At 44.2% G+C, this 12,840-nt stretch overlaps 1 protein-coding gene across 1 annotated transcript in view; it reads left to right on the top strand.

Annotated features, from left to right (window-relative positions):
• The first annotated feature begins 230 nt into the window (after nucleotides 1-230).
• LOC124264174 (aromatic-L-amino-acid decarboxylase-like) overlaps nucleotides 231-12,840 on the top strand; it is a 44,165-nt gene continuing 31,555 nt past the window's right edge. The window contains exon 1 of the mRNA XM_046698914.1: nucleotides 231-681. The gene's annotated coding sequence lies outside the window, so the exon portion shown is untranslated. The remainder of the gene's footprint in view (nucleotides 682-12,840) is intronic.

Below are 12,840 nucleotides of genomic sequence, written 5' to 3' on the forward strand. Positions count from 1 at the left end.
TATCTGGCTCTCCAACTTCTTAAAATGCCACTCAAAGACATTATGGTTACGAGTGGCTGGTTGAAGACCCCATGTAGTGGTTAACAATAACCACTAATAATAATAATAGATCAATGGAATTTCGTAATTGTCACCACGGCGATGTGAAGGCCGATAATTAACACAACGACAAGAACAATGACAGGGAGATTAATTAAGCTGGGGTGCCCGACTTGTTAACATCACCCCTGCAAAGTGACGGCGCCAACAGCAGCAACCCAACAACAACAGCATCAACAGCGCATCAGATGTGATAATAACATTCATTGATGCAACCCCAGGGCACCATTTTCATTATCGAGTTTACAGTTGTACATCAATTAATGTATTCGTGGCTTATCGCAACAGGAGAAAGCTGGTCAATATAAAACATGGAATTTGAGGGGGAACTAACGAAATGCGATTGTAACTAAGGAGGGAGCGGGCATGAAATATTCATTAGGATCAATAGCTAGATTCATTGTTCGGACGTGGGGACGCGAGGAGACAGATTTGGATATCTCCATCTTCCAGTGAATGGGAGTCGATTTTGAGTAGAAGTTCCAGATTGGACGCCACTATCAGAGATCGAGGGTTGTCGGGGACGGAGCGTGTTTCGTTTGTGTTGCTTGGAGTGACGTTTTTGGATTACGGTGTTTTGAGGTGAGTGGCATTGTATCGTTAATGAATGTTTTGTAATATTGGTTATATTTCTTACCAACATCGACACTGGGATGATGGCATAGTGCGCCGATGGTATTCGTTGATGGAAGCTTTGGGTTTCATATTTTGGTTAAACGCAACCAATGTAGGTTTGTTCCTGATGGAGAATATCTGCGATGTGAAGGAGAATATCTGCATCATGGGTGGAGATGTACAGTGTTTAAGAACTGAAAATAGTATTCGTTAGTCGACATGGCAATATAGGGTTAGATGATAATAATAACAGTCTCATATTTTAATCTGTAAAACATAATAATAATGGACATTAGTAATCCACGGACTTGTGGATGCTCATGGCGCTGCAATAACATCAGAGGATGATATACAACAAAATATACATTATTGGTCTGAATAGTTAGTAATAGGTGCTCTTGATGAGGTAGGTTTTCAAGCGAGATTCGAAACTTGGGAGAGAATCAGAAAGTTTAATGTTGAGAGGTAGAGAGTTCAACAGACATGGAGCTACATGTCGGAAAGATCGCTTGCCGAATGATGCTAAGCGGATCTTGGGGACTGGTAACAGTAGCTGGTTCTGCGAGCGAAGAGTTCTGGTTGGGGTGTATTCAGTGATGAGATCCTTGAGATAAGTTGACGCAAGATTGTATAAACACTTGTAGACAATGCAGAGGAGCTTAAAGTCAATACGAGATGCAACAGGAAGATATGGTTCCTAGCAGTCTAAGTAAACTTAGGCTCAGTATTATTCGTTACACTGCTATTCTGAGTCTCAGTATAGCAGTGTAACGAAAAATACTGAGCCTAAGTTTATTTAGTCTGTGGTCCCTAGTAACTTATGATGTTTACAAGCTGCGATAGAATGGATTGAATGGTCGGATTCAGTGACTTCCTTGATTGTCTGTAAACAGTTACACCCGTGGCTGATAATATCAATCACTAGACTTGATTGGACCAAACGCGATTTTTCACAAACAATTCACGTCAAAAAGCCGTCATAATGTCCATAGGCGGATCCAGAAATATCCAAAAGGTGTGGGAGGGGTGTGGGTGTGTGTTCAGGGGGTTCGAACCCCCTGAACTCCACCTTGGCTCTGTCATTGCAAAACATTAAGTTCAATATGGTCTTTAGTCATTTTCAAAGAGGGGGGTGCCGCCACTGATGTCGATTGCGGCGTCAAACAACACGCAACTAAACTGGTTGTAATGTGCTAATGGCACGTTCCCTCGTTTAACCATCTTGCTCGACTTCCAGCTCATGCATACATTAGACGCTAGGTTCACGTAGGCATAGTGGCTGGTACAACGAGGCTGGTATACACACGCGTGGTAAGCTGAATTTGGTTATACAGCAAACGCCATGGTAAAATTACTGCAAATATTGCTCCATTCATAAATGTGTTAGTGTGTGTTAGTGTGCTAGTCCTTTTTGCTAAAATTTCAAAGTGCGTCACACCTCTCTTTCTCAGAGGTTGTTCGATCAAGGTTACAACATTCAAAGACTCAGTGAAGCTTTCATAGAGATTATTATGGCAGACAAGCCGTGAACCATTTCAAAATTTGACGCACCTTGTAATATAACAAAAACGTATATCCTATGCAATCACCTTTTTGACTTGAAAAACTTACCCGCCTTTGCATTGATTATGACGGGTGCCACCGGTGGGACAGGGTACGCTCACCTTTACGCGACCACCTGGTGTCATTATTACTTCATACTGATTTATGAAGGCATGCTTGTATGCAGGCAAAATCGTACAATCGACACTTCTCGAGGCAGAATACTTTTATGCCGCTTTTAGCAATATTCCAGCAATATCACGACACTGGACACCAGAAATGGGCTTTACACATTGTGCCCATGCAGGGAATCGAACACGGGTCTTGGCGTGAGGAGCGGACGCTTTAACCACTAGGCTACCCTATCGCCTCTCTCGAGGCAGAGAGCTCTTGTTCGTGTAGAAAGGGTTTTGTCACTTCTATTTAAACGTGTTTCGCAAGCAAACACTTCCAGAAATACAGGAATGGAAATATTCCCAGTTCATGGTTACCTAGTTGTGATCACTGGATGGGCTGGTCCAGTTGACACCCGTTGCACTGATAACACGGACCATCAAAGGGGAAGGGGCTTTATAATATTATTATTACAAAAATGACATTTCTGAAAATATTACAGTTTGTTCCCATTTTGATTGCCATGAGCAAAAATATGGAATCTTTGTTTCATCCGTGAAATATCCGAGTCACGTGAGTTAATGAGTAATATTGTAGCAATATTCCAGCATTATCACGACAGGTGACACCAGAAATGGGCTTTACACATATTCCCCATATGGGGAATCGAACTCGGGTCTCCGGCATGACGAGCGAACGCTTTAACCACGAGGCTAACTCACATCCCCTGTTTCACTTAATACTTTCGACCAGCATTAAGCTGTCATGATATGATGTAAGTAATTGACCATGTCATAGTAGGATTTATTCTTTCATTTGGGGCAACCAGAAAATAAAATAATAAGAAATAATAAAAAATTAATAATCTCCCCACCCCACCCCCAAAAGGAAAAAAGATAAATAAATTAATAAAATATAAATATTTTTTTTAAAACAATCCCAATCAAACAAAAGGAACAACAACCCTCCCATGAAAAGAGCAATTACACCTAGCAAATAGTGATAAGTGAGTGCGATCAGCAGTGCATATGGCTGGTTCCCATGTTACGTTTGTACCATTTGGTTCAAATCGCATTTAATCCACATCAGTCACTGAACCGCTATAGTCTATTGACTTATGCATATATTCAGGGTCACGATTGTTTCCCTTCACCCCTTCTCGTGTTTTTCCGGGACAAGCCGAATGACGACAAATGCTGATAACATCATGTGATCTCGGTTGCCACTGAGAGGAATCCATATATGATTCCGATCAGATAACATGGCTGTTACAATGTCCAATACAACTAGGCTGACGGTGACAATGATGTTTGTGATTGCATTTATCTCCGGTGTTCTCGAGTAATATTTGGCACTCACGTTATCAATAGTGTGTTTTGTTTGTTTAACGCCGCATTCAGCAATTTTCCAGCTATTGGCGGCGGTCTGTGAATAATCTAGTCTGGACCTGACAATCTTGTGATCAACAGCACGAGCATCGATCTACGCAGTTGGGAAACGGTGACATGTGTCAACCAAGTCAGCGAGCCTGACCACCCGATCCCGTTACCCGCATGGGTTTGCTGAAGCCCAGTTCTGACCCGGATCTTCACCGGATCTATGTTGTCAACAGAATAAACCATTGGCGTACACAATTTTGGTGAACAATAATTTTCGTCGCATGTTTCGAAGAATGCATCCGTTTTTTTTATGGGAATCGGCAATAATTTCACAAATGAAATGCCGTGATACTGATTGAACGACTGGTACCAAATGTACCGATACAAAACATTTCTTTCGAAGTTCGGCATAAATAGATAATAACTTTCAAAGCATTTTACGTTCATAACATACTGTTAACAAATTAGCTACCGTTTTAATACCACTTGGCGCCAGATGGCAGAGACACACTAAAATGTATGAAATCCTTGCTCTAGAGTTTGATTAATAATTGGAATGCAAATTGAAATTGAGTTTAGATATTTTGATTTTTTTCCTTAATAAACCAAAGCAACCAGATGCAGTGTGCAAACAGGGGATCCTTAACAGACTGAAACACGCGGACCTGGTCTCAAACCTTTCAGATAAAGATTTAGAATTTTTTTAAACGTCATTTAAAGAAATTTAAGTACAAACTTACAAATATTGTTAAGAAATGTGGACTATTCTTGATGAAGTGCTGTTGCACGGACCTCTCGGCCTATATGGCAAGTCTCAGTGGACTCAAGTTAATGCACGCAGTTTATGTCCCTCCAGCAGTAAACGCTATTCTACCAATTTGCCTTCCGTCAGTACGGTGAGTATATATGTTTGTACTATATCATAGAACTGACAGAAACTGGGTAACGAAAAGCCGTGTCCCAAGTTAATGCATGCAGTAAATTTGTTTCCGCAGTTTCAACTTTTTAAGCTGTGTTCCTTTGGTACATAAATTTGACTCAACAGCCTGCGATAGAACAGTTTTAGTTGTCCAATGAGATGCTTCGAATGTCGCTTCGTCAGCATATAACAATTGAATATAACGGTTGATTTCAAAACTGTTTCGGCGCTTCATCCGTTATCTGCATAAGTTCTTGTTCCCGTGACCTTGCCATTGGCAAAGAAGCTGACCACTGTTGCAAGCTGACCAGGTGAGTTTTGTTTGCGTTTTAACGCCACCCCCAGCATATTTCCAGCTATGTGATGGCGGTCGGTAAATAATCGAGTATGGACAATTAATCCCGTGGTAGGCTTCATGTGCTCGAAAAATGGAATATCCCCTTATGGTATATTTTGATCAAATGAAACTTGGAATCCGTTGCCAAGTAGACTCATAAAAGGAACACGTGCTTCATATATAGTTCATTTGAAATACATTTATTCTGAAATTCAGTGATGCACCTAATAGTTTTGAAGTCATCTCCTCGACTTTGAGGTCGCGATTCAAGGGTGTCTGTGTTTTTGTTGGGAGCAGATATTGTTAGTGGTGTCATGCAATTGCCGTACTGTCATAGTCCACTGTTATTTTATTATAGGATTATTATAGGATATTTATATAGCGCACATATCCAGGCAACTAGTGCATGCCCAAACCCCTTACCTACAGAAGATGTCGAGGATGAGAAGGAGTGACGTTACGACAGGACCAGAATCAGATTGTTCGCCATTATAGGTGACACTTTGTACACAACGGTGGTCACATAGGATAATGTAGGTCCAGTACTCTACACACACGGGTTACGCTAATGTTTCGCTAAAAGATCAAATGCGCCACACCCTGTGTAACAAACGTTCACATAAAGTGCGTGCACGTATGGAATCCTGGAAGGGACATTATCGCGTTGTCGCATTGTCGCCCTCTCAAATACAAGCAAAATGAGGCAAAATTAACCAAAACGCGACACGCGACAACGCGACATTTCGCCCATTTGTCGCGTTGTCGCGATGTCGCGTGTCGCGTTTTGGTTTATTTTGCCTCATTTTATTTGTTTTTGAGAGGGCGATAATGCGACAACGCGACAATGTCCCTTCTCGGATTCCATATGCACGGAGTACTGAGTAACACAGGCCCTAAGGGGGGAAAGGGTACAATGTAACGCATATCTACGAATAGGACAGGCACACAATCCTGGGTGACATGCATGTAGGTCCACCAATAGGACAGGCAGGCAATCCTGGGTAACATGCATGTAGGTCCATCAATAGGACAGGCAGGCAATCCTGGGTAACATACATGTAGGTCCACCGAAAGGTCAGGCAGGCAATCCTGGGTAACATGCATGTAGGTCCACCGAAAGGACAGGCAGACAATCCAGGGTAACATGCATGTAGGTCCACCAATAGGACAGGCAGGCAATCCTGGGTAACATGCATGTAGGTCCACCAGCAGGACAGGCAGGCAATCCTGGGTAACATGCATGTAGGTCCACCAATAGGACAGGCAGGCAATCCTGGGTAACATGCATGTAGGTCCACCAAAAGGACAGGCAGGCAATCCTGGGTAACATGCATGTAGGTCCACCAATGGGACAGGCAGGCAATCCTGGGTAACATGCATGTAGGTCCACCAATAGGACAGGCAGGCAATCCTGGGTAACATACATGTAGGTCCACCAGCAGGACAGGCAGGCAATCCTGGGTAACATGCATGTAGGTCTACCAGCAGGACAGGCAGGCAATCCTGGGTAACATACATGTAGGTCCACCAGCAGGACAGGCAGGCAATCCAGGGTAACAAACATGTAGGTCCACCAGCAGGACAGGCAGGCAATCCAGGGGGCAGGCAACAGGCAGGCAATCCAGGGTAGGTCCACCAGCAGGACAGGCAGGCAATCCAGGGTAACATGCATGTAGGTCCACCAATGGGACAGGCAGGCAATCCTGGGTAACATACATGTAGGTCCACCAGCAGGACAGGCAGGCAATCCTGGGTAACATACATGTAGGTCCACCAATGGGCAGGCAGGCAGGACAGGCAGGCAATCCTGGGTAACATACATGTAGGTCCACCAGCAGGACAGGCAGGCAATCCTGGGTAACATACATGTAGTCCACCAGCAGGACAGGCAGGCAATCCTGGGTAACATACATGTAGGTCCACCAGCAGGGACAGGCAGGCAATCCTGGGTAACATGCATGTAGGTCCACCAGCAGGACAGGCAGGCAATCCTGGGTAACATACATGTAGGTCCACCAATGGGACAGGCAGGCAATCCTGGGTAACATGCATGTAGGTCCACCAGCAGGACAGGCAGGCAATCCTGGGTAACATGCATGTAGGTCCACCAATGGGACAGGCAGGCAATCCTGGGTAACATGCATGTAGGTCCACCAGCAGGACAGGCAGGCAATCCTGGGTAACATACATGTAGGTCCACCAGCAGGACAGGCAGGCAATCCTGGGTAACATGCATGTAGGTCCACCAGCAGGACAGGCAGGCAATCCTGGGTAACATACATGTAGGTCCACCAGCAGGACAGGCAGGGACAGGCAGCAGGACAGGCAGGCAATCCTGGGTAACATACATGTAGGTCCACCAGCAGGACAGGCAGGCAATCCTGGGTAACATGCATGTAGGGTCCACCAGCAGGACAGGCAGGCAAGGTAACATACATGTAGGTCCACCAATGGGACAGGCAGGCAATCCAGGGTAACATACATGTAGGTCCACCAGCAGGACAGGCAGGCAATCCTGGGTAACATACATGTAGGTCCACCAATCCAGGGACAGGCAGGCAATCAGGGGTAACATACATGTAGGTCCACCAGCAGGACAGGCAGGCAATCCTGGGTAACATACATGTAGGTCCACCAGCAGGACAGGCAGGCAATCCTGGGTAACATACATGTAGGTCCACCAGCAGGACAGGCAGGCAATCCTGGGTAACATACATGTAGGTCCACCAGCAGGACAGGCAATCCTGGGGCATGTAGGTCCACCAATGGGACAGGCAGGCAATCCTGGGTAACATACATGTAGGTCCACCAGCAGGACAGGCAGGCAATCCTGGGTAACATACATGTAGGTCCACCAATGGGACAGGCAGGCAATCCAGGGTAACATACATGTAGGTCCACCAGCAGGACAGGCAGGTCCACCAGCAGGCACAATGTAAGCATACATGTAGTGGTCCACCAGCAGGACAGGGACAGGCAGGCAATCCTGGGTAACATACATGTAGGTCCACCAATGGGACAGGCAGGCAATCCTGGGTAACATGCATGTAGGTCCACCAGCAGGACAGGCAGGCAATCCTGGGTAACATGCATGTAGGTCCACCAATAGGACAGGCAGGCAATCCTGGGTAACATGCATGTAGGTCCACCAGCAGGACAGGCAGGTCCACCAGCAGGACAGGCAGGCAATCCTGGGTAACATGCATGTAGGTCCACCAGCAGGACAGGCAGGCAATCCTGGGTAACATGCATGTAGGTCCACCAGTAGGACAGGCAGGCAATCCTGGGTAACATACATGTAGGTCCACCAATAGGACAGGCACGGGGTACCGTTTCGTGAAATGTTTTTATAAGTCAAGTTGAAGATTGTTTCACTTATGCAAATCACGACGTGCATGCATGCACGTGTATGTATGTCCGTGTGAGGTTGCCTCTATCACTCCAGACTTATCCAGGGGGGTGGGGTAGCCTAGTGGTTGAAACGTTGTCTCGTCACACCGAAAACCCGGGGTCGATTCCCCACATGGGCACAATTATGTAAAGCCCATTTCTGGTGTCCCCTGACGTGATATTGCTGGAATATTGCAAAAACCAGCGTATAAGCTTACTCACCCACCAGAATGATCCAGGTTTATTGCGCTAGCCAATAACTATACAGCAGTTTTACATGGATGTCCCATTCAGTATACTGCCCCAGAGCTGTCCAGGCTCTCAAAGCCGAGAGGGCGGTGTGGTAGCTCAGTGGTTAAAGCGTTTGCTCGTCACGTCGAAGACCCGGGTTCGATTCTCCACATGGTTACAATATGTGAAGCCTATTTCCGGTGTCCCAGCCGTGATATTGCTGTAATTATGCTAAAAGCATCGTAAAACTGTACATATTCAGACACTCACTCACTCAAAGCCTATCGTCAGCCACAGTAACATTTATACAGATATACATACATGTATACAGATATGCACGTTCAGCTTGTTAGTCAGGTAACTGAGCGTTAACATAATATTATGCTTGATCAGGTAAATATGAAGTGCAATTATATCACAACCACTGAACATGAAGCAAATCGCATTCATATAAATATGCATTTATGTAGCATCCTGTCGAATGACATAAATTGTCCACAAGAGGCAATTAGCTGTAACATTATATTCGTTCACATATTGCATTTGAAAGAAATATGTCATAGCTACAATGTGTTCGGTTCGGTTAGTGTCTGGGTGAAATTACTATTTGTTGTTTAACGCCACATTGGGAATGATTTCACAATGCCATTTACAATGCGGTCAAATGCGACATATGTTATATTTGGGATTACACTTTCTTAGTAAAGAACAAATTCTAGTACTTTTTTGTTTGGGTTCGAATCCCGGATGGGACTCAACCCCAAAAAGTACTAGAATCACATCCCAAATATAACATATGCTGCGCTCTGGGAATATTTTACCTGTGAAAAGCCGATCCAGTTTGGAGTCTGGACCAATCCAGTGGTTGATATTCTGAGCACCGATTCATGACACAAAAAGACACTGAATGTGTCCAACCGATATATAAGTCGCCCCTTACTACAGAATATATTGGTTAGGACAGGGTTTTAAGCGACGCGCAAATTGTGCGTTCGGTACGAACAGATGAAGAGAATGGACGCAGAAAATAAATTCACTGAGCACAGAGGGATGCACAATATTATGCACTGTAGCTACAACACATCTATGACTAAGTGTTTGGTTGTTACTTTCAGAGCAGTTACTTGCATCATTTCACCCATCAGTCTATATGATCATTAATTCATTCCAGGCATTAAACAAATTATCATAACACACCGTTCTCTACACCGTTTCTTCACATTACCCTCGCATTGCCTGGAAGGACCCTTAAAACTAATAATTATGGGTCCCCGTGTTTGTGAATCGCGGTAAAACCCTGTTTAGGGACCGTTCATAATTTATGGCTGTGTGTGTGTGTGTGTTCGGGATGAAATGAACAACGGTCACGTGGCGAGTGATCGGGCGTTTGACACCAGTGACCTAGATAGACCGAAAACATTGGCGGAGGTTGAGTACGCGGTTGCCCGTGCTAAACGTGGTAAGGCTGGCGGTCCAGCCTGTGTATACCTGCTCTAAAAAGTAAAACATGTATTGATCTTTTATAGTATGAACAGAAATTATTGAGAATTTTAGGAATATGTTTAATTGGATTTCTAGCATAAACAACCTTGACCAGCTATCAAATGCTTGGTTTCATTCAAGAGAGACAACTCCGTTAATCCTTTTTCATTAGTTTGTGCAGAGTTACCCCCCTTTGTTTACTTGTTTACTTCAGTGATCCTCAGTATTTATGATTTAGAGAAGCGGAAGTTGATTTGAGAGTATTATAACAAGGACATCACATCAGCTAAAGTGATTTCAAGAAGACAGACATCCCTTTGCCCACTGTTTATCGTGTTTTGAAAAATATTGCAAATGGATATGGCTTTGAGCACCAGGGAGGCAAAGGTAGGTCCAGAAAATTGACTGTCGGTGACAGGAAGCGGCTTGGTATTCTTGTTTCTAAAAACAAACGAAGGAGTTGAGAAAACTTAAGGCTGGATATGATTGATAGAGGAACTGCGGCTGTCTGTAAGGAGACAATTAGAACTGAGCTGCATGCAATGGGTTGGCGGAAAAGTCGAGGAATTCCATCACCGATCATGAAACCTGAACAAAAGGAGCAAAGGTTGAACTGGTGCTTACAGCATAGAAATTTTAACTGGGACAATGTGACTTTCTCAGCTGAAAGTTCTGTGTGGCTGTTTCCTAATACACTGAAATTCTGGACCAAACAAACTGAAAAACCTTTGTATCAGCGCCCAAAGTACAGTCCGAAATTTAACGTGTGGGGTGGCATATCTGTGTTAGGGGCAACGCCCCTCTATGTATTTGAAGGGAATATGAACAGTGAACGGTACACAGATATTCTCGAGCGACATTAACTTCCATCTGCTCACGTGTTCTATGGAAAGTTTTGGATTTTCCAGCAGGACAACGACCCAAAACATCGTTCAAAGCATTCAAAGGCCTGGTTTCGGACCCAAAATATGACATTATTAGATTGGCCAAGCTATAGCCCTGACGTAAATCCAATAGAAAATGTTTGGGGACTTAAGAAGGAAAGTGTCAATAAGACAAATCTGACAAATATTGCTGAAATGAAAGAAGAGGTGGTCCGATATTGGGACAGCATGGACCACGACTTTCTAACTTCTTTGATCAGTAGTATGCCCCTTCGCATTAAAGCCTGCATTGCTGCCTTTGCTGACTTGACAAAATACTAACTGTTCACCTGTCTTTGAACTTGGAGTCATGTTCTGCTAATATTCACATTTAATGCGTGAGAAATGAGTGAAAATTTTAAAAAAATTACAATCTTTAAATTCTCAATAATTCCTGGTTGTACTGTACCTCCGACATGACGTGGGTTGCGTGGTGTGCTATAGCATCTCACATACGGTCAATACCTTGGACATAATCGTGTTTTACCTGGTTTGATATAGTATATATACCTGCGGCATTCACAGTGGGTTTTTCGGCATGACATAGGCGTGAATCCTTTGGCACGATGTACATGTAGTTACTCTGACATAAAGAAAAGTCTTTGGGGATGAGATAGCGCCTGTATGAGCGGATTGCTTGACAGGATATAGTGTATATTCCTCAGACATAAGTATGAATTGTTTTGCATGACCGCCTCCGTGGTGTAGTGGCTAGAGCGTCCGCCCGGAGAGCGGAAGGTCGCGGGTTCGATCCCCGACCGCGTCATACCAAAAGACGTTAAAATATTGTACTTGTTGGTCCCTGCCTGGCGCTGGGCATTAATGGGTACAACAAGGACTGGTCGGCTCGGAGTCAGTATAATGTGTCTGAGTGGGGTATTCATGCTTCACTGCGGCATGGTATCTCAGTGGGCTAGCACTATAAAACCAGCTTAAGTCCGGGCTAGTACAAGCAGCCGCACCTACACATACACACGCATGCACGTATGCTATATTTCAGGAACCAGTATGCTTGTATTTGTAATAAGTAGCATACATAAACAATACAGTTTATACTGTGAGCAAGTACAATTATTTGATTTTTCTCAAGCAAATTATTGATCTCCCCTACTGTATAACAATCGACTCGCCCAAATGCAAGCCGTGAACTCGTTAAGTTTAGTCGCCGCTAACTTTATTCACGGAAATAATATTGTTGATAACCACCCTACTATTCCCAATTTGGAAAAGACCTGACATGCCACGTTTTATGTGGGATACATGGACAGTGGAAGTGGAAGGACTGGGCATTACGGTTAGGACGTGTGGGCCGACGTGTGTTGTCGACGTCAACACACGTAGATCTGGACCCGCTTTGAATATACTGCCGCTTTTGCGCTGCTGACGGATTTTCCAGCTTCGTAGTTTCTTCACTGGGATTAGGGTCAAGAAATTCTTCTTCAAACCATTCGCTTTTTACTTCAAAAACACCAAAGATGCTGCCGAGATAGAAATTGCCGATGTCCGACATGTTTGTTTACAAACAATAGGGTCAACGAGTTCGTTGTATTCATACGCGGTGAATCGGTCACTTTAATTAGCGGTCCATAAACTGTCAGTTAAGTACGGTTTTGATGAGCTCTCAGCCAATCAGAATCGAGTATCACACACTGTCGTGCTAGAATCAGTAATCAACACCAGAGAGGTAACTGGGAAAATGAAAAAAACGAAGTTCACTTTTTGGTCAGCTGTCCACACGATATGACTTGTGGGAAAATGTATTAAATATTAACCCTTTTTCACTCTTTTGCCACCTTCTGACAGGCCGCA

This window comes from Haliotis rubra, unplaced genomic scaffold (assembly GCF_003918875.1).
Source record: "Haliotis rubra isolate DU_JTF1 unplaced genomic scaffold, ASM391887v1 Scf911, whole genome shotgun sequence".
NCBI lineage: Eukaryota > Metazoa > Mollusca > Gastropoda > Lepetellida > Haliotidae > Haliotis > Haliotis rubra.